This window comes from Rhinopithecus bieti, unplaced genomic scaffold (assembly GCF_001698545.2).
Source record: "Rhinopithecus bieti isolate Rb0 unplaced genomic scaffold, ASM169854v2 scaffold_33515, whole genome shotgun sequence".
Taxonomy (NCBI): domain Eukaryota; kingdom Metazoa; phylum Chordata; class Mammalia; order Primates; family Cercopithecidae; genus Rhinopithecus; species Rhinopithecus bieti.
In genome coordinates this window covers 10,423-34,381 of record NW_016814192.1, presented here as the reverse complement: position 1 = coordinate 34,381, position 23,959 = coordinate 10,423, and the positions used below count along the sequence as shown (strand labels likewise).

Below are 23,959 nucleotides of genomic sequence, written 5' to 3'. Positions count from 1 at the left end.
TTTGAGTAGCAGTCCTACATCAGTATGGCTTTTGACCTGGTTATGTTGCATTCTTGCCTCTTGATAAGAATGTATTCATCAGACATATTTGATCGGTGTGCCAACGAGCGGTAGAAATTAGTTAAGGGCAGCGTCAAGAGACAATGGAAAGACAAGGTGGCAAGTACACGATATTTTCCAAAGCTTTACATTGGAAAGCTTAAATATTAAGAGATATTAAATATATATTAAATAGATTTTATGATTAAAAATAAAGTGGTTTTTTTTGGTTTCTTTAATCTAATCATTTTGGCAAATTCAGATACTTTTCACTTAATATTTGAATATATAAATCAAATTTCTTCCATGTTTTCTCCCCTCTGAATTTTTTCTCTCTTTAGCTTACCAGTTGAAAGATATGTCAGTCCTATATTTAAATAAACAATTACATTAGTGATATGTGTGCAATCATTTTTAAGATTAAGAGCAAATTAACATTGGCTTGTCAGTCTCTCCTTAAAGCTGTTTTCCATCTCAAAGGTCATGATCTAAGGTAAGGTCCAGAAACAATTGAGATTGTTTTACATCTATGTATTAGGTTGGAACAAAAGTAATTGTGGTTTCTGCCCTTACTTTTAATGGTAAACACCGCAATTACTTTTTCAGCAACCTAATAATTACAATTCTAAGTAATGGAAATACATATCTTTTATAGGTTTCAATGGGCAATGCATTAGCATAATGTAAATATTTGTATTTCATACTGACTTTGAATATTCTTTGTCAAAAGTGCACTTATACTTTTAAGTTATTATGTGTGTTTACATTATTGTTTTGTCAGAAGGCTGGAGTTATCATAGCAGAGCTTTTATGGTAAAATATTATGAGCCTTGTAAATAGTTTTAAAAATTATCCACTAATGTCTATTTGTCTTGCAAAATTTGCACTTTTGCTAGTAATTTTCATCACTTGCTCTTTCTAGCTCTAATGTTTCTCAGTGTTCTCTATTACATCTTACTGACTCATCACATATAAACAGCTTCCTCAGAAAGAGTCCAATAAAAATTAAAGACCAAGAGGTAGAGTCTATTGGAGCCATCATGAATTCCAGTCTTTTATGTTGTTATCGATTTATCTTTTTTTTTTAAAGGCACACCCTTGACTTTTTTTATTGTTAAAATAACCAGATTCTAATTTCAGGCAGCAAAATCAATTACTGCAAAAGTCAATAATCAAAATCAATGTATAATTGGTTTTCATCACCTATAGAATTAGTTAGGTTTACACCCCTCAAGTGTTTAGTGATTCTATTCAGTCAACCTAAAAAAATTGCCTCTTTTCTACTTAAAAATATTATGTATTTTTTTTTTTGAGACAGAGTTTTGGTCTGTCGCCCAGGCCGGAGTGCAGTGGCACAATCTCAGCTCATTGCAACCTCTGCCTCCCGGGTCAAGCAATTGATTCTCATGCCTCAGCCTCCCAAATAGCTGGGATTATAGGTGTCCACCACCATGCTCAGCTAATTTTTGTATTTTTAGTAGAGATGGTGTTTCACCATGTTGGCCAGGTTGGTCTTGAACTGACCTCAAGTGATCCGCCCACCTTGGCCTCCCAAAGTGTGGGGATCACTAGTGTGAGTCACCATGCCTGGCCTGTCTGTTTTCATTATTACCTGCCTGTTCTCAGTATGCAACATGGAAGTACTATTGACAATGAGGTACTTTGGCATATCAGATCACTTTTCCATTTGGTCAAAGATCCCTTTTCTCTTTTCATCATTTCTGAACTGCAGAACAGGAAGTACTAAAGCAGTGGCTCAGGACAATGTTGTCACATCAGGAGTGGCAGAGGTGTTTATTAGGATTATGATCCTTTCAGCTGTGTGTCTCAGAAGGATCTTCTGAAGCCCTGGGTTTGATATAGAAACCATAAGAAAAAGACTTGGGGCAGTTCTATATCTGGCTCTTCTCCCACTTCTTCCATAAAAGATTAAGAAAAACTGATGGGATGATTTCAGATGTTTCATTGCCACCAAACTACAGCCATGAGTTTTTTTTTTCTTTAAGTGATCTTATGATGCCAGTAAAGGCCTCTATCTTGATTAATGATGATCATCCTATAATATCTGGACATGGTGGCTTGACATGAGTTTTCAACAAAGAAAATTAGTCTCTGAAAGACATTTCTCATCTGAAACTCTCAATATATTAAAATACATTTAAAAGTTACTTCTGGGAAACATACTAAATAGGCCAATCATTTAATCATTAGCTAATTGTCAAACCCTATAAAATCATGGTATAATGTCACCCTGACATAAAGCAACATCAAAATTAGTGCATCATCTATAAAGTGAAGTATTATTTGCTTCCAAGTGACAAATTCTATTGCCAAAAAATACCACTGTACTTCTAATAAGTGACACTCATTTTAATAGACCCTACAAAAATACAATATTTTCAATGTCCCCATAAAACAGTTAACTTACAAATATTATTCTCAGAGCTTTGGTGACATCAATCGGTGATACTACTGTGAAAATCCTCATACAATACTTGAAACACTAGCATGTAAATTCATTATATAACAAAAGAACTATGTAAAATTATGAAAGAGAATGCATGCAACCAACTCTGAGAAATTATCCTAGAATTTCAAATTAATATTGTAATTAAATTAATGACTAATATGAAAGACAAATATTTTGAAGGATTATAAAATAAATTTTGATCATTTATACAGGAAAATGGTTTCAATAGAAAAGTAAGTAATTCTACATTAACCATGCTTGTCTTTCTCTCCGGTGAGAAAGCATTCAGGATTGTACATACCTTGAAACTGTTTTTGGAAAAAAAAGCATTTTATCTATTTCTGCCTAGAAAATCAGCCATTGAAATTAATGATACAGGTAGACCACAGCTCTGAGAAATTATATTTGAAGTTTCATATTTAAATACCAAGGATTTAAAATCACCCACCATAACTTTCTAACAGCAGTCTTTCGTAATGATAAATTTTATCAATTTCCAAAACTCATTTTAAATAATTAAAAAAGTAGCAAATTAGATTAAGCAACACACAAATAAATTCCACATTTACAAGTAAAGAAATCACAGGGGCTACAGTTTATAATCAACAGGAACTTGAAAGAAATAAAGCAATACCTTTCCTGCCACCCATCATCCACTGCTTAAATTTGTGGTGAAAAAGACTTAACTACAATGACCGTTAGTCTGTTTCTAAACTCTGCATGTATTGTAATTAGCTAAAGGCATTGAACAAATTAGTTCATCCTATTTTTATTCGGGTCCCAGAAATAAATGGCTAATTTATGAAATATTTCACTCTGTGTCATGAGAATTTAGCAAATGAATATGGAACCAAATATAAACACTTTATACCATATGTACAGTTACTTTCATAAGGCATTATCATGTAATTTTTATTGAAAAAGATTCAATATAGTAAAGTCTTATTTTAAGATATATTTTTTCTCTATCCGAGACGTTTAGTTTATGAAAATATTGTTTTTCTCTATATTCTTTTTGTATATATGCCAACATATACCTTGTGCTAGAAATATTTTATGGGAATTACAATTCTTTATATTTGTAGTTTCTATATAAAGGCATAGACAACTTTGAGGCAGTGTTTCTGATGGAGAGCAGAATTCATAAAGAGCTTGTGTGTGCTTCCGTGCTCCGAAATTATATGAAATCCACTTTGAGAAGAAACTTATTTGATTAAAACAAAACAAAACAGAAAAAAAACTGCACCAATGCACAGCCAGAGGCTGACAATTAAAACTAATACATAACCACATGAACATCATATTTATAGAGTTAACATTTTTAAGGATGGTCAGTGCTAACATATAGTATTATACATTTGGCACTAATGTTTGCCATTGGTCCAGCAATTGGCAAAATTTGTTTCTATGTATAAATTTATTTTTGAACATTAGGTCTGGCTAGACGTATCTTCACTATTTATAAAAAATATTTAGACAGTAAGCTCACGTTGAATAACTAGGTCTACTGTGTTCTGGAAACTCTTCAGTAGTAATACAGCTTTTTCATGTTCCATATGTACAAAACTGTGTCCATTTGCCTGTAAATAAACAAATAAACAGGGCAATCAATGCAAACTATTATCACTGTATCATTGTTTCTATTCATAAAATTCATGGGAGCACTGAGCAACAAAAAGTTATCAGTTTTTATAATTCACAATGGAATCGCAATTATGGAAGTAACTAATTTTATCCAGATTCAACCAAATTTATCAATTCAACAAATATTTATTAAGTACCCAGTATGTCTTTGCCACTGTGCTAATCATCAAGATGCCCTGGTAAATAACAGATAGATGTACTGGTGTCACAGTAGTTCAGTTCTATTGTTGTTGCCCTGATTTGTTTTTGCAGGGGCTGATTGGGGTGGTCGGGAAATGGGCATATGGCCATTACCTTAGTGTTATATAAATGCTAATATAAACTCATCAACAAGACCAAATATTTCAATCATGCCAAACATGACTGGATGCTTATAGTACATTTAAATCTTATTTTGACTCACTGGAAAGTTCTTGGTTTATACACTTTTATATTAGAGAAATATTTTTTATTTCCCTTATTGCTAAATGCAAGTATACTTATTATCTATAGTAGTGGTTCTCAATCAATCCACTATACCTAAGGAATGTGTCCCTTGGGGATAAAACACACTGACATTAGTAACAGAGGACATGTCTGCTGTCTTCTGTTTAAGAATCATTGATATAAGCAATTGATATTCAGTTTAAACATAGCCTAAGGTTACAGTTTCAGAGTTCCCTCTGTCTATTATATGAATTTTATGTCACAAAATGTATATTGTTCTCTGTATTGAGTGCCATGGGTCTTCGATTTTCTCCACATTAAGTTGCAGATGGTCTTGATTGGAATGATTTTTATTATTAATACAGAAAGAAGTGTATCCCATAAGTCTTCACTGCCATAAAGGTAAAATTAAATACAACCTTATTGAAACTTGATAGAAATAAATCTTGGCAACTTAATGACTGATGGTTATGTAATTGTTTTCTTTGCGGTTTGAGACTCAGTTGATTCAGAAAAGAGTCCATCACGTTGACAGCTTGGCTGAGTAGAGGTAATAGAGCCAGTTCACTGGTTGACTTTTTCAATTTTCAATGGACTGATACTTATTTTGGTTACACATTGCCTTTTTTATTTTACTTACTGTTTTTATGCTTTCTTAAAATATGATTAATATTTCAAATAACCAATCACTTAATAATTAGACTCTTTCATTGACTTTAGCTTTTTCAAATTTAAAGCAGCATTATATCTCTAGAAATATCATACAACCTTTAAAACTTAGATGAAAGTTATATGATACATTATATCTCATCACTAGTTCATTAAAATTGACTGACTAATGATGTGGTAAAGAAGATTCCAAAATACTACATTTGTAAACCATAGTACATTTGCCAGTAAAAAAATACTAGGTGACAGAATATAAATTCTTGGAAATTCATGTAATTAGAAGTAAAAATTTGCTTTTAATTAAAGAAACCTTAAAGGCATTCCTTAACGATATTTAATAAATGAAAATGCCCATAGAAGTTGGCATTGGTCTCAAAAAAAAAAAAAAAAAAAGAAGTTGGCATTGGCTGTTTCAGTGTCAGGAAACAGTAGTTGAGTAGTTTGGGCGTGTTACACAGCCCAAATTTCTTGCTCTGCGTTATACTAAAAATCAGACAATGAGGTTATATTTGGTGTCATTTCTGATCAGTTTTGATGGAGAGTAAGGAATACAGCATATGGTCCATTCTTTTTTCAGACATCAGGAACATAGTGAACTTGCATGAAATAAATATTTATTCCATTGTAGCTTTGAGGGATGTACTGACTACCTTAACGCCTTCAATTTGACCAAAATACTTTAATGCCTTCGATTTGACCAAAAGTTATAACTTAATTGTGAAATTAAAATTGAACTTTAATAATGGAGTTCTTGAATGTCAAACCGTAATAATGACTTTGTGAGTGCTCAGATTTCTCTATCTGCAGACTCAAACCTAGAATTGCAATGAATTAAAAATACACTGAGAATTTTCAGGGCATTGTTCAAAATGTAAATATCTCACAGTTACAGAAATAAAAAATTTTCTAGGATTTGGAGGCCATGAATGGTACGTTGTTCATCATCATACTTGACATAGTATCAATGTTAAAAATATCAGTGTTAAGGGCAAAAGTGGTATAAAACTTAGCAAATTAATCATAGCTGTTAATTTAGAGTGGTACTTTTATTATGAAGGATCTTCAAAGAAGGTTAGTCTGCTCTCAATGTGATTACTTTAGCATTTTTTTCAATCAAAGAATGTGTGTCTTGTACTTACTTCTGTAGGCATTTTGCTAGGCACTGGGATGGGAAGAAAGAAAGAGATGAAACAAGAAGCCTCCAATGGAAGCAGCAGCCATTCAGGAGGGGAAATAAGTCATGCACGTAACTAAAAATAACATAAAATGCTGCATGTAGAATGAGCCCTCAGTACACATATGCTGAATTGAATTAATATCTGAAGAGAGAAATAAAGTGCTAGAGTAGCTCAGAGGAGGGCAAAGAAGAGAGGGACATCTTCTCTTTGCCGTTTCTCTGAGGCACAGAACGAGTGTGATTCCCAAAGGACTACAGTCCTTGTCTTGTCTCATTCCTAGAGTCTCCTCGAGCCCTCAGTATGTTAACAGTTGTTTTTTTTCAGGTAAATTCTGTAGCAGTGTGTGCAGAATAAAGCGTTCTAAAATGGTTCATGTGTGGAATCATTTTTCTAAGAAATAAAAAACAAAAAAAGCACCAAATCCAAAACCTGTGAATTTAGACCATAGGCTTTAAGCATGAGAAGCAACCATAAAATAAACTTATGTAGAGCGGCTTTTCTTTTTTTTTTTTTAAACAAGGCATTAGTTCAAAAAACCTATTCTTTAAAAGGAAGAGAGATAGCCCAATATGTAAAACATTTAAACAGATCTTTTTAGAGACAGAGAAAGGGAGAGAGGTGGAAGACAGATTGGACCCAGTGAACCAGCTTACTTGCCAATACCTTCCCACCCCTACAGGGCTCATGAAAGCCCAGTGTGAAAACTGTTAGTTTAGACTAATCCTGTCATTTTATAAATGAAAAGCCTTCATTTTAAGGAGACCAAACAAATTCTCTGAGGTCAAACAACGAGGGAAAGGGCTCAGGCTGAATCACCTGATACCGTAATAGTCCTTCTTCTTGTTTCTTTCATTACTTCACTGAAATAAGACCACAATCATGTCAAGTAATTTGAGCTGACATTTCACTGGCCATGATAAAATAATGAACATTTTTCCCTTAAAAAATTGTTGGGCTATATCACCCTCCCAAAGATAATTCTTTTTTTTTTTTTTTTTTTTTTTTTTTTTTTTTTTTTTGAGACGGAGTCCCGCTCTGTCGCCCAGGCTTGGAGTGGGCAGTGGCCGGATCTCCAGTCTCACTGCCAAGCTCCCGCCTCCCGGTTTACGCCATTCTTCCCTGCCTCAGCCTCCACCAGTAGCTTGGGACCACAAGGCGCCCGCCACCGTGCCCGGCTAGTTTTTTTTTTTTTGTATTTTTTTTAGTAGAGACGGGGTTTCACCATGTTAGCCAGGTGGTTCTGCGATCTCCTGACCATCGCAATCCCGCTCGTCTCGGGGCCTCCGCCAAAGTGCTGGGATTACAGGCTTGAGCCACCGGCCGCAGCGGTAATTCTGTTCCTTTAGCAGTTTTTCCAAACTAGTGATTCGCCATTCAGATTTCTATTGCAGGTTTAATTTAACTTATTTAAAAAAAACTGTAGAATAACATTTTAGTCACGTAAAATTAAATTATCTACAGAAATGCTGAATCTTCGCATTTTTTTTTGCAGTAGAAGAAGATAATAATAAACTCAGTTCCAGAGAAACTTCTTTCTTTCATTCTTTAGGAGCAGAAGAGCCAAAATGAATTGAGCATTGTATTTGTTAACCATGAATGTAGGGGTTATCAAGGCTTACATCTTGGATAGTTCAAAGACAGGGAATGCACACAAGTATGTTTAACTCATATTTGTTGTAGGGCTTCTCCCAGTTAAAATAAAGACCCAGAAGAATCACAATATTCCAACCTAATGGAGTTTTGCATTTGTGTGTGTGTGTGTGTTGTGTGCACAGAAGAAGAGGCCCCTGAGGAAATTAAAGGCTGGTACTATGGCTGTTCATTGCAGGGTAATAAACCCCCAAAACGATGCTTTTGAAAAAAATAAATGATATGATTTACATTGTATATTATATTACATGTATTAATATAATATAATTTATTATTTATAAATATATGCATACTATTGAAAAGATGATATGAAGAACAAATGCTAAATTAATAAAAAATTTAAACTATATTGCCACATTTGGCTGCCTATATGTTTTATATAGATACATTATCATAGATTTGAATAAAATGTGTACCATTTTGAGGAAATTGCAACCTAATGAAAAATGAGAAATCACTTATTAAGTTGAAATGAAGTTACCAAGAAAACAATCTAAAAAGGGAAAAGATATTCTGAAAATTTAATCCTTAAAAAATATGTAATTAATGGGTTTCTAGCTTTAGCTGATTTGAAAGTATGGAGAACATTTTAATATAATTGTTACATTTTTCCAGAAGACATCTCTTGTTATTTTAATTTTATTTGATATCTTCTGTGCCACAAAATATTTTTTAATTGTCCCTTTTCATGATTTAGACACGAAAAGACTGAAGGTTAATGAAAATAATATTTGCAATTCCAACAAAAAGTAGAGCTTTGCAAACAGAGCTCATCAATCTATTGTAAAACACACTTGGTTTCTGAATTTCCTCTCTTATTCTCTCCTGGATTTATGTTTGATTACCTTCTGGTAAATGTTTTGTTAAATGGATAAATTATGGATGTTCATATTGCAGAAACAGTCCAGATGATGTTGTAATTCTCCTAGAAATTCTGTTGCATTCTTACTATTCAAGGCTCTAAGCTTAAAAACTAGCCTCAGAGAAGGCCAGACCACAGGGTTGGTGGGATTATCCAACAGAGAGGACAGCACAGATCTTTTTAAACTCCAAAAAAAGAAATCAGTTTGGAGATATGGGCATGTGATTTCTGGTTGATTTAAATTCACCCTCCAAGGGATAAGCCTTTTTAAAGGGCCAGTACACATAAATTTTGTATGTTAGATAAATATTAATACATTGATATATTGCACTTTGAATGCCTACAGCTCTTAGAATGAGGGAAAATGAAATAATGCAGCAACCAAATTAGTGCCATAAGAGCAAGGCTTCATGGTGTTCAATTCTGATTGCCAGGTATTATGAGCAAGAGTAGGAATCTCAGATAATCCTCATTGTGCTTCACATTAACCAGAATTAATTCTCATTTCAAATTTTAATCTGGTAAGAGTACTCTCATTAAGTATTAGGATATATTTAGGGCTGAGTATACTCATAATCAATACTACATTGATTCTATGTCAAGCTATTTAAAAAACTTTCCTTTCTATCGAAAACCTGAATTACAGACTTTCAGTTCTTAGAGAGTTCATATGAAAAATTTACATTGCTTTTGTAAATGTGAGAAAGTTTGAAGTTTTAATGAGTTTTATTCTAGTATTTTAAAAAACCTTTGCAGAACAAAACATAAACAAGAATTTCTCTCTCTTTTTTTTTTGAGACGGAGTCTTGCTCTGTCGCCCAGGCTGGAGTGCAGTGGCGCTATCTCGGCTCACTGTAAGCTCCGCCTCCCAGGTTCACGCCATTCTCCTGCCTCGGCCTCCTGAGTAGCTGGGACTACAGGTGCCCACCACCACGACAGGCTAATTTTTTGTATTTTTAGTAGAGAGGGGGTTTCACCGTGTTAGCCAGGATGGTCTCAACCTCCTGACCTCATGATCCGCCCACTTTGGCCTCTCAAAGTGCTGGGATTACAGACGTGAGCCACCGCACCCGGCAAGAATTTCTCTTCTGTGTTAAGTACACACATGTACTGCAGCTTGAATTTCTCATGAATTAAGGCTCATAAAAGATATGGCAACGTAGAATATACTCAACTGAAGACTGAATTATTTGAATAGAAACTCAGGTGTGGAACTGATAATAAATAGTAAATCTGAATAAATTTATTTATCTGCTCTGATTTTAAATGCTTGTTTTCTTTTATCAAACATATCAAATGATCATCTCCAACAAATGAATTTTCTACCTTGATTTGCAAGCCAATTTCCCAACAAGTCACAATCCTTTTACTTTTCACAAAAAGAATAACTGCAAAATCAACCCCAAATTTTCGGGGGGCTCTTTGTAGCCAGGCTGCTTTCCACTTTGATGAAGAGCTTGCTCTTAAATGACAGGCTGGCGTTCATTTTATCAAATGTTTGATACTCAGCTCTTTTTGTCTCTCTTCCTGCTTTGTTTCCTGCTCTGTATAATTTGGGTATGTCTATTTCCAGGACTAGGTTGTGGAAGGCAGGAACTTGGTTACATTCATTTAACATTGTTTACATTTCTTGGCACAATACTTTGTACACAGTGGGCATTTGATGCACATTTTCCAAATAAATAAATAAATTAGAAAATGTAATAAATATGATACCATCAGCAAAATTTGCTCCATAGAATCAGTATTGTGTAATGGTGTGAAAGTTGTCAGAATCAAATGGAGTGACTAGTGTTAAACAAAACAAAACAAAACAAAAAACCTGGCAAATAGAGTGGGGAAGGCCATGAAGAGAGGGTTCTCATACTTATATACCTGATAACAAAAACTATCACAAAAGACTGCAAAAACACAACCTTACACAAAAGCCATTGCAACCTTACACAACAAATACTTCTGCAGGGACATTGCCCAGCAATTGGTTGTCCAATCTTGGACTGGCATCATCCTTGCTATTGATCTTTGTAGCCAAGGATAATTATTTAAAAGTAGTTACATAATCCTTATTTTTTCCTTTAAAAACCGCTGTCTTTCTTCAACGTCCTGAATACATGCATAGTTTACTATGGCATATGTATTCCCATTTCAATGCTCTATTCCCAAATAAACATCACTTTCTTTTAAAGAGTCTCTCTGTTTGTTATTTTGTTGACAATGGAAGAACTCAAATAAGTTATCGAACATCTGTCAACAATAGATGTCTTGCAGGGTTGTTGTATGATTTAAATGACACAATAGAGACACTTAATGGATGTTACTTTTCTACTAGCTAAACTACGAAGGATAGAGTCAACTTAAAAAACCTAATTTGTTTTATTGGTTTTCATGTTTTACTAAATACTCAAAATATGTTTTGATTTTCAAAAGTATTTCCTCAATATTTTATTGGTTTTCTGTGCAAGAATGTTGTATATTATGAAAAAAACTAAATGTATAATAATATGCAGTCAAAATCTGGCATATAAAAGCATACTTTAAAAGACAGTTTAACGATGGGTTCTCATTCTGTAACCTAGGCTGGAGTGCAGTGACTCTATCATAGCTCACTGCAGCCTCAACCTCCTGGGCTGGAAGGATCCTCCTACCTCAGCCTCTTTAGTAGCTGGAACTACATGTGCGTGCCATCACGCCTGGCTAATTTTTAATTTTTTTTGTAGAGATGGGATCTGCTATGTTGTCAAGGCTGGTCTTGAACTCCTGGCCTCAAGCAATCCTCCTGCCTCTGCCTCCCAAAGCATTGGGATTACAGGTGTGAGCCACTGTGCCTAACCAACACAGTTTTCAAACCTATTTCTGGTTCCTTTCTAATCTAATTGTATTAAACGAAATCTTACTCTTCAATGTATTATATCATTATAAGCAATTATTTACCTAAACATTAAAAGTTATGTGATTATTCCTCCATAGTCCCCCACCCCCAATGTCTCTGGTGCTTTTGATTTTCAACCACAAATAAGATAAACTATAGAAATGTGGAACTTACTTGGCCTTGTTGGGAAATGCTTTAGTACAATTTTCAAATACTTTATTTCTTCAAGGGTTCAACACTTCATTTTAACCATAAACAATTTCTCATTCTTTAGGGGTTTTATTTTTGGAGGTTTTTTTTTTTTTGAGAAATTTTAAAACTCAGAAACTGAACATTAACCCTTTCTTCATGATTTATGGTAATAATTGTGAACATCAACACTCTCTTGGACACAGCCATGGCCCCGTTAGTTTGTTTCTATAACAAACATTTCCCCAAGTGTGTTGTGTGGAAGTGGTTAATTGACACTTTGGTAAAGAGGACTGTAGAGTTAAACATGTTGAAACATATATCTGTAAGATTTCTTAGAGTTCTTAGCCTATTTAGTACAGTGTAAAGTCCTGAAACAAGGGATAGAGTATGAAGTGATTACGAAACTTAGTTCACCATGAACTCTTTTTTTTTCAAAGATAGGTCAAAAAATGTCATTGAGAAAAACTGTTCCATACTGAAAGTACAAAACGTTCTTTTAAAAGCCAGAAACAAGATTTTAGAAGTACAATCTGCTATACTTCTAAAATCTTGTTTCTGGCTTTTAAAAGAAGTTGTTCTCTTCTATTTCTGGCTTTTAAAAGAAGTTTCTCTCTTACTGCAGAGTGAAGCTGTTGGCTATGACTTCTTGCTTCTGGCAATGAGCCTGGAGCCAAAGACTTTCACTTTGGTGGTCTGGACAACTAGATAAAAGACTCCCAGGTATGATATAAATCCTCTCTTATGAGTAAAAGGAACGAAATGTAGTGCATGGACTTTGTGACATTAATTATGGCTCCTCAGAAGCACTTTGTTTTCTAGCTTACGTTTTTGTTTCTTATAGCTCTGGCTGTTGAATAAGTGAGCTTTACCTAAGTAAGAAAATTCTCTCAGCAAGCTGATCACACCTACTGGTCATTAACAGAGCCATCGAATTTCCATTCAGACAAGGAAGCATTGATTCTGTGTTTGTATATATATCTGTGTACAACAGATCCACCCATACACAGACATTTCATTTAGACTTCTCTTTGGGGAGTCTGAACTTACCTCTCCCATTCTGAGCTTTGAATACCATATCTTGCTTGCTGTCTCTCCCTACCGCCATCCTGAGCCTCACTCCAACTCATCGCCATGCTTGAAATTCTCCCAGTCCATGAAAAACTTATTAAAATCCCAGGGTTTCCTTCCTTCATGACTCTAACACGAGTCTGGGGTCTTCTTCCCCAATATTCTCTCCTTTATACTCCATACTCACCCTTTCTAGCATAAAACTCTTACCCCTGCTCCTGAAAACTCATGTCAGTCTAGCCCACAGGTATTCCTCCTCCTCCTTCTTTTCTCTCTGTTAAGCCTGGAGGAACTTCTGCTCCACCAGGAATAAACTCCCTTCTTTCGACTCCCCCCACAACCAGAGATCTCCATGATCCCCAGTGCACCCAGCCACAAAGGTCTCCTCTCCTACTCCCTCACTGATTCACTGGAGGAGCTAAGAAGAGGAGGGTCTTACATCTTGTATTTTTGTCTGTGAGTGGCCATCCTCTCTGCATCCCAGGATACACACTTTTATATTAATTACTCCATTCCGTGAACACAGCTACAATATTTATTAGATACATCACAAAATCAAGTACTTTATTAGTTTCCTAATGAGTGCATACATTCACTTTGTCTCCCCAGCTATTAGTTCCCTTAGGACACATGAATTCCCTTCTACCTATTAAGGGGCTTCTAATGATATTTCCTTGTAAGACACTAATCAGGATGTGGAGTGGAGTTGTCAGTGGAACAGACAGAACAGAGCAATGATAATAGGTCTAACGAGCATCAAACCCCATGATTTTGGCCAAGATAAGATGCCCTGAGCCAAACAACTTACCATAAACTAACTTTAAAAAAGTAAAAAAAGCGCAATAATGACTTTGCTAATAGTCCAAGTATTTGTTGATAGACATTGTTGACAGTAGTTTCTTGAACTGTCTATATGAATTGTAGGGCCAAGGTTCTTTCAAAGATGAGAAAAAAGGAAAAATATCTAGCTTGTTTGAATTATTATCTCATTGATTATTCTCTTTTAGCATCTTGAAATAGAGCTGTAGACAAAGAGTTTGGATTGCAAATTTCAAAACCCTTAAAATGATGACAAGGTAAAAGAGACTATAAAATTATCTTCAATTAAGTACCTTATTTATATACCTCATATTAGAAAAATCTGTTTTGGTTATTGGCAAAATCTGGATGTCGTTAACTAATTCTCTATAAATTATTTCACTTCTCTTGCCAAAATTAGGCTTATGTATGGAGATGGGGGTGGGTAAATGAAGAGGAGAGGGTTTGGCTTCCCTGATAGAACAGGACACACTTGCAAGTGAGTTTTAGGTTACAACTGTGAATCATGTTGTTAACTATCAGGTACAGTATATATATATTTTCCAGTCTATTCATCTTTTCAACAGAGTAACTATAATTACTAGATTTTCTGTATTCATATATATTTTGAATTATAAAATGTATAATGAATTAGAGTGAATTTTTTAGTTGAAAAGAACATTAGAAAAAAGAAACTATGATGATAAATTGACAAAACGGTCATTTCAAATATTGGCAAATTCAAAAGGCTCATTCTGACATATTTTTATATTCCATATGCTTTCAGTTTTTTCTCTTACTATTATATAATTGAACTTAGCAGAAGGTGAGTCTATGAAGGGTCAGTTGCTCTTTCCATACGCCACACTGTCTTAGGGTAATTACAATGTGTCTATTCTGGGAAAATGAATAGTACAACAGAAAAATGATGCGAATATGTTTTAATTAACATCATCCCTTATTGCACACATCTTCATGTAATTCAAATAACATCCTCATAATATCACAGCAGAATAAGAAAAGAGTGGACGGTATAAAGAGTTATAGAGAAAGAAAGAGATCTAATAAATTCTGGGTTTGGGAAGAGGGATTAGGAAAGGTGTATCTCTTGTGCTCTCTCATATATCTTTTGCTATTTGCTATTGGGTTAGATTAAACCCCAAAAGTACTGACACTTAGGGAGGGCCATTCTTTTCTTTTTTCCTTTCTTTTACTTCGATTCTCTAGGTTGAACATTGCCATTAAGCTTTGTAAATAAATTCGCTCCATTGAAAACACATGATTCTGACCTTTTAAGTGACAGATAACCCAATGTTATGAAACAATTTTTCCCCAGCATTCTTTAAGCTAAGAGACAATAGTTTTATAAATAGATAAATATATAGCTTGCCTTCTTAGCATCTGATGTTGCAAACAATTTCATTTTAGAATTAGTCATTCTCGTTTCTTTCTTTCAGAAAGTACAATTGGCCATGTGTACTTTTTAACTAGTATGAATGAAACTGTAAATACATAATTTGATTAAAGCCCATGTACTTTTTTCTTTATTGAAAATGGGCTTTGATTTTATTGGTCTAGGTACAAGTGAGTTCTATGGCAAAAATAAAATGTCACATCCTTGATAGTCATTTGTGGAGAGAAGAGACATCTTGGGTGCAGCTTTTCTGCAGTATTCTTGGCTAAAAATTTCTTGCTACTTCTTGCATGAGGAATCCATTTCCTTGCATTTTGCTGTATTTTTACCTCTCCGGGATTAGAAATACTGAACCCTCATAACCCTCATGTCCCCACATATAATTCTAGAATTTCACAGCCAGAAAAGAGCATTCTAATACCTTGCAAGTAGACACTAATGTTTTTATTTTTATTTTTTATTTTTTTGAGACAGATTCTCACTCTGTCACTAAGCCTGGAGTACAGTGGCATAATCACAGCTCACTGCAGCCTCCAACTCCTGGGCTCAAGTACTTCTCCCACATCAGCCTCCCGAGTAGCTGGTATTACAGGTGCTTGCCACTGCACCTGTTTAATTTTTAATTTTCTGTAGAGACGAAGTCTCTCTGTGCTGCCAAGCCTGGTCTTAAACTTCTGGCTTCAAGCCATCCTACTGCCTCTGCCTCTCAAAGTGGTGGGGTTACAGTCATGAGCCATCATGTCTGGCCCGACACTAACCTATGTTTCCATCTGCAAGATATACTGTGTATAATTTTGTTATAATACTTACATATACATTTCTGAATTCTAGCAGAAAGGAAAAATCTTTATTTTGCTTCTGTCATGGAGGAAGGAACTCTGTAACACTGGCTCAAGCTATAGCATACTTCTCTACCCAGCCTCACATTCTAGTAGGTAAGAGATCCGAGATTAATTGGCTATATTTTTTTCCAGACTCTAAGATTTAAAAAAATTTCTTTGAAAATCAGTGGAGAAAAAAATTAGCCATTTCCTTTGCTAATGAGCAGCATTTACCAAATGTTAAGAGAGTTACATTGTTAGTTTAAGTTTATTCTCAGCTGTTTTTCACTGCAATTCATACAATTTTCAAAGAGTTGAATTTGTGAGCTAGGAGGGACTTCAGACATATAAACAGCAGTTCATTTTACACATAATGAATTTGAGGCCCATAGACATGATGTAAAATATCTAAGATCAAAGAAAAATATAGAACTTCCATAATAAAGTGGTAAAGGAAAATTTTAGATTATTATATGTGTGGTTGTTATTGTTTCTCAGCTCTAGCTCAAAAGACCAACTGCTGCTTGCATCTTCTGCCTGCATAGAATGGACTCAGGCCTGCTGGGTGGTATTTCTATTGTGACATTGGCACAGGTTGAAGTAGCTTAAACTCTTTTCAGAGAACTATCATTTTTGAAAACTTGAGTAGCTGATCGTGATCTTGTTAGTTTAAAACATTTCCGAGAGGCCAGGTGCAGTGGTTCATGCCTATAATCCCAGCACTTTGGGAGGCCAAGGTGGGCAGATCACCTGAGGTTGGGAGTTCGAGACCAGCCTAACCAACATGGAGAAACCCTGTCTCTACTAAAAATACAAAAATTAGCTGGGTGTGGTGGTGCATTCCTGTAATCCCAGCTACTCGGGAGGCTGAGGCAGGAGAATCGCTTGAAACCGGGAAGCGGAGGTTGTGGTGAGCCAAGATCGTGCCATTGCACTCCAGCCTGGGCAATAAGAGTGAAATGCCATCTCAAAAAACAAACAACAATAACAAAACAAAACAAAAAACAACAACAAACAACAACAACAAAAATTTCTGAGAATGAAATGTTAAAGCAATCTTAGGATTTCTACTTTTCTAGGACTTTCTGAGAGAACGTAGTACATTGGAGTAGAAGATCTCCTTGGAGCTGACTTGAGGGGATCCTTGCATTCTTTAACTGTGTTTGTATGGTTGATCTAAGGTTTCTTTTTTACATATCTGTTGCGGGAAGTCAGGGACCCTGAATGGAGGGACCGGCTGAAGTCATGCCAGAAGAACATAAATTGTGAAGATTTCATGGACATTTATTAGTTCCCCAAATTAATACTTTTATAATTTCTTATGCCTGTCTTTACTGCAATCTCTGAACATAAACTGTGAAGGGTTCGTGGACACTTATCACTTCCCAAATCAATATCCTTGTGATTTCCTATGCCTGTCTTTACTTTAATCTCTTAATCCCGTCATTTTGGTAAGCTGAGGAGGATGTATGTCGCCTCAGGACCCTGTGATGATTGCGTTAACTGCACAAATTGTTTGTAGAGCATGTGTGTTTGAACAATATGAAATCTGGGCACCTTGAAAAAAGAACAGGATAAAGCAATCTTCAGGGAACAAGGGAGATAAGACTTGGAGTCTGACTGCTGGTGAGCCAGATGGAACAGAGCCATATTTCTCTTCTTTCAAAGGCAAATAGGAGAAATATCGCTGAATTCTTTTTCTCAGCAAGGAACATCCCTGAGAAAGAGAATGTGCCCCTGAGGGTAGGCCTATGAACGGCCCCCATGGGGGCAGAATCTTTTATCTTTTATGGTCGAAGCCAAAGGGATGAAATAAGCCCTGGTCTCCTGTAGCACTCCTAGGCTTATTAGGACGAGGAAATTCCCGCCTAATAAATTTTGGTCAGACAGGTTGTCTGCTCTCAAACCCTGTCTCCTGATAAGATGTTATCAAGGACAATGCATGCCCGAAACTTCATTAGCAATTTTAATTTCACCCCGTCTTGTGATCTCTGTGACCCACACCCTATGCGTTCACTCCCTCCCCTTTTGAAAATCGCTAATAAAAACTTGCTGGTTTTACGGCTCAGAGAGCATCACAGAACCTGCTGACATGTGATGTCTCCCCCAGACACCCAGCTTTAAAGTTTCTGTGTCTTGTACTCTTTTCCTTTATTTCTCAAACCAGTCGCGATGCTTAGGGAAATAGAAAAGAACCCACATTAAATATCGGGGGTGGGGTTTGCTTCCAATATGTTGATGTGAGGTTCCTTTTTCACGTGTCAACTGTGTTTGTATAACTGATCTAAGGTTTCTTTTTCACATGTCCTGTCTTCTCAGTGAATCTAAATCTTCAGTATATTATGTTGAGACATTTCATAATTGTTGCACATGGTCAAATATCAGCAGTATCAAGTAGTTCCACCTATTTATATAATGGGAAATTTCTGGGGTTCTGAGTCAAAATACTGAATCTTAAATACGTCGATAATGCTTAAGAGCTTTTCCTTGGAATGTAGAAAATGATTATGTACCTCTTATATAGGAAGTGAATTAATGAGCTGCAAATCACTGATAAGAAACAAAGCAAAAAAATTAAAGACAATGAATTCAGAGACAAGGACAAAAAAAGCCAAATAAATGAGGTTATGTAAAGTATTTGCTTAACTGTTTATTGGGGTGAACCTTTTCTGATATGCAGAGCTTTAAGTGAGTGAAAGTCATTTTCCATCACACAATGCATTTTAAAAAGTCACCTTATATACAGCTAAACTTTTGTTTATCTAAGCAGGGGGAGTAGAATGATGTATTATGTATTTCATAGCATTCAAACAGTAATAAGCCTGTGGCTGAGAAGTTAAATATGGACCAGTTCCTTCTCCCTCATGAAAGTCACACACATACTGTGTTTGGGCATTTACTCTTACTTGATAACTATGCATAGATTCACATATATACATATATTATATATATATATTTCTTATATTATCAAGTAATTCCATTCAGTTCAACAAAAATATGCAAAACATCTGTCATGTGCCAAGTACTGTGTAAGGTGCTAGGGATATAGGATTTGTCAGACTGAATTGTTTTGACTTGACTTTCAGCCCCAAAACAATAAAGGCAAATAAGCAATGTGAGAAGGACTTATTTTCAGTCATGTAATTCAAATCATTTAACGTGGTAACATGGTTACATATCTGTTTCAGTATTGGCATTTGCATGCATTTCTTTTATCTGCCTTACCTGAAGGATCTTATCACCAGGCTGCAGTAGGTTTGATGCTGGCCCATCAGGCTGAACCCTAGTAACAAAGATACCCTATAAGTCAGAAGTAACAGAGGTTAGGATTCTATTACCAAGAACCAGGCCTACTTAAACAAATCTTCATGTACATAGAAAACAGTGAAACAGATTCAGAAACAGTTTATGCGTGTAGGCTTCAAAGATTATTATAGTATTTTAAGCAAGGCAGCACTCTCCAAGCCAAGTTTAAGAAAAGCAACATTTTGCTTGCAAAAGAAGCTTATCTTGTTTTGAAAGTGCAATTATGATTTATAAATTGATCTCATGGCATATTCTTAATGACTTTTTTCTTAAATCATTTGAAATGTGATGCTGAACCATTTTTTGTATAAATTCTGAATTTGTCTTAAGTTATTCTTCTTAAATATGTTTCCATTAAAGGCAGTTGAAGGTATTTGAAAAGTATCTTCTATTTGATAGTTCATTGTATACTTTAAAAGTTTTACCAGAATTATATATACATTCGGGTTTATTTTAATGCATATTGTTTCATATGTTACTGAGAATTTTAATATAAAATGCATATGAACAAATTAAATATAAGCAAACTGGAACATGCATTTTAAATAAAGTTTATGACTATATTGTTATAAAATCCCTAAATTGATTAATGCAGTTTATAAGAAAGTCAAATTAATTTTGTTGACGATGTATAGAAATAAAACATATATTGAATGTCTACCACATGCTAGGCCTGGATGGTTCATGATATAGACATAGACAGAATATAGTTTCTGACTTTAATGAGCTCACAGTCTAGTGGAGGAGAAGTCAATAAAACCAATAATTATAAACATTGTGACAAGTGTTACAAGTGTTATAATAGACGTATAACAGATTGTAAAAACATGTTGCACCTAGCTTATATTTGTGTGTTAGGTCTTCCAAGAGGAGAAGATACCTGATAGCTGAATGACAAAGAACATGCAAAAGTCATCCACACAGGTAAGGGGAAGAAGGATATTGCAGAGAGAAGGGACAGCACATAAGTGAGTGTGCCTGTTATATCTGGGAAATTGCAAGTGGTTCTGCTATGGCTGGAGTGCTGATGGAAGGGTGGTAGTGGATGGGGCTGGATGGGGCTGGGAGTGCAGCAGAGGATCAGGCCAAAAAGTAGGTTAGGGCAAGATTAAGATGGCTTTTCATAAACCTTCTTACCAATTTCAGGTGCTACTGAAAGATTTTAAACATGATGGTGATAAGATTTCAATTGACATCCAAAGAACGAACTGATGAATGGATAAACAAAATGTGGTATATATCTATATCATGAAATATTATTTGGCAATAAAATGGAATAAAGTATGGAAACGTGCTACAACATAGAAGAAAGCATTATGAAAACATTATGCTCAGTGAAAGAAACAAGTCACAAAAGGCCAACTATTATATAATTCCATTTATGCGAAATGTCAAGAATAGGCAAATGCATAGAAACAGAGAGCAGATTAGCATTTGCCAGTAGCTGGGGAGTAACTGTTAACATGTACAGAGTTTCTTTTGTACATAACAAAATGTTCTGAAATTAGATAATCATGATGGTTGCACAACTCTGAACACATAAAAATCACTTAATTGTACACTTTAAAAGGGTGAATTTTGTAGTATATCAATTATATTTCAATATAGCTGTTAATAGTTTTCTATTCCTAAGCATTATTAATAAAATAGAAGACAATATTTTGATATTCTTGCCTGTTATTTAGAAAAGCATGTTGTTTGCTGATCTGTAAACATAATGACTCACTTAAACGCATAACTTTGTGTGTGTGTGTATAAATGGTTTAACAGACAGACCCAAACTAAAATATTTCTACTTGTGTTTTCACTTGGTTTTTCAGAAGTTTGTGAAACCTATTAATGTAAGACTTTTGAATGATTTTTATCTTTCATATTTTAATCTGTTTTTCTTCTTATTTAGAGATGAAACTACAGATAGGCATCAAAATTTCTAGAACACTGTATAACTTTTAACCAAGTAATTAGCCTTCTAGGACTTAGAAGGATATAACTGGACAACTATGCAATATACATGTGCTAATATGTCCATAATAGTATTATTTGTGATAACAAAAATTACAAACCATACCTAACAGTCTAATAACAGGGTATTGATTAAAGAAATTATAGTAAATCCATACAGTAGAATGATATGTGGTCACTAAAAGTGGAGTCCTAAATGGCTGAGGTAGAAGTACACAAATGTTTAATGAAACAAGCAAGTTATAAAACATTGTGTGTGGTGGGATGCTATTTTTGCTGAAATGTGTTTATATATATATTTGTGTGGACAAATATCTGCAAGGATATCTTCTAAACATTAACAGTGGTAATAAAGGGTAATGGGACATCAGGGTTTTTTTTCTTTTTTCTTATTTGTGTTTTCCTATTTTTCTACAATGGTTACGCACTACTTATAAGATTAAGAAAATAAAACAAACTTAAAAAATTTGGGTTAATGGTGGCACTCTTAGGAGTGATGCTTTAACAGCGTTGGCCAACTCAGTTGTACAAATGGTCAATTCAAAAGAAAAAAGAAAACTATTTGTTTGAAAAAAAAGAGTTCAATAAGGCTCAATGATTCATCCACCAGGCCAGTGAATAGCACTAGTTGTGACAACAAATATAATACATGGTTCTTTCCACACTGGGCAAATAGCTCTCATGTTCCATCATTTGAAGAGACTATATATACACAATCAGTTCCCCTGGTAGCCCCTCCTTTACTACTGGGGTCTCTGTACAATAGGCAGAATGACTCTGTTGCCCAAAATAAGCCACTACATCTCTGATTGCTGGAAGTGAAGTTGTTTTGACTATTATTTTATCTCAGCAGTCAAAATGTCTGCTACCCAGTTAATTTTGATTGCCTTTCTTTAGCTCATTGTACAGGAACAGTTTTAATAATGTTTGTATGAATCCAGTTCATAGAAGTTGAATTATGGCCATCATATCTGCAATGCTGGGAGGAACTAGCAACAGTCCGCACCTGAACTGCTGAAAGAATACAAATGTGGTGTCTGTGGCAGGTTTAATTTCACTGATCACATAGTTCTGGAGGATTCAACCTCTGTTCTGAAGACTTGCTTTGCTTACTCTTATGGTGGCCTGAGCCTTCCAAAGCATGTATTGCTTTTTTCCGAAAGCTTTATTACTTCCCTTTATTATGTCTTTTTAATCAATAAACTTTATCAACTAAGAAATTGGTCCTGCCCATTGGTATAGTTTCCTTTTTTCCATATGTATCCTATCAGCCAGCATACTGCCACATTAATCCAAACAGAAAGCAATGACTGCTCCATTTGATCACGGTTTTTGGCATTCACTATTTGTGGAGGTGGAATGTTTCCCAAGACTGCCTGCAAAGGTCAGTGCCCTAATTTTTAACTGCATTTAGGCATATAAACGTTGCTATATGAAAGAGACCAGATAAATCTAAACCCATTTTGTGGTCTCTTTTATGATGAATATTGATGAGAAATGTGAAAATGCTGACCCTGCTTTGAAAAAGCTCATTGTAGCAACGTGTCATCCTTTTAACAACTCATTTTATCTTGAGATTTTAAAGAATACTTTGGCACTGTTGACAGAGTTTGGTGGGAAATAATCAGTCTGTTTGTATTCTAAAAATTAGAAACAATAACTTCCTACTGTTTGGTGAAAAGCTATCTCCTAACTTCCAAACAATAAGAAGCCAACTTGTGTGTATCAAATATCCAAATAATGGCATCTTATAAATCTTTCAACTCTGCCAGCAAGATCTTAAATGCGTTGTTTCTTATAACATTTGGCAGAATGCTAAATGAAGGACAAATTATGATGCAATACATTTAAAACTAGCTATGTAATATACTAATGTAAGTCAAAATGAAAAATTATAATAGCTTATTATTGCATAGCTTTATCATAAAACTTTATCATAAAACTGCTGTTATATAATAACCCACAAAACCAGGAGCTAAAAGCAGCAGCAACTTTAATTTCAAGTTTAATTTACATACCATGAAGACTCTCTGCTTCTGTCAAGTCCCAGAGGAAGGGAATCAATAACCCTCTTATTCAAAGAGGCAATATGTATTAGTTTTCTACTGTTGCTGTAACAAAGTACCATAAACCTAGTGACTTAAAACTTCACCAATTTATTATTTTACTGTTCTGTAGGTTAGAAGTTCAACATAGGTCTCACTGGGCTAAAATAAAAGTTTTGGTATGGCTGCATTCTTTTCTGGAAACTTCAGGGGGAGAATCTATTTCTCTGCCTTATGTAGCTTCTAGGAAATGTCCACATTCCTTGGTTCACGATCCCATTCTTCCATCTTCAAAGCCAGCAGTGGTGAATCTCTCTGACCATTTTTCTGCTGTCACATCTCCCTCTGACTGCAGCTAGGAAAGATTCTCCATTTTTAAGGCCTATGTGATTACACTGGGCCCATCTGAATAATTCAGGGTAATCTTCTCATTTTAAGGTCCTTAACTTCATCACATCTGCAAAGTCCTGTCGGCCGTGTAATGTAACATATTCACAGTTCTGATAATTAGAGAATTAGGATTTTTTTTTTTTTTTTTTTTTTTTT

At 35.0% G+C, this 23,959-nt stretch overlaps 1 long non-coding RNA gene across 1 annotated transcript in view; it reads right to left on the bottom strand.

Moving 5' to 3' along the window:
- Positions 1–19,414, bottom strand: part of LOC108513980 (uncharacterized) — a 31,516-nt gene extending 12,102 nt beyond the window's left edge. The window contains exons 1-2 of the long non-coding RNA XR_001881068.1: positions 19,326–19,414; positions 3,999–4,089 (exon numbers count right to left, since the gene is read on the bottom strand). This is a non-coding gene — a long non-coding RNA (uncharacterized LOC108513980). The remainder of the gene's footprint in view (positions 1–3,998; positions 4,090–19,325) is intronic.
- Between the last annotated feature and the right edge of the window lie 4,545 nt (positions 19,415–23,959).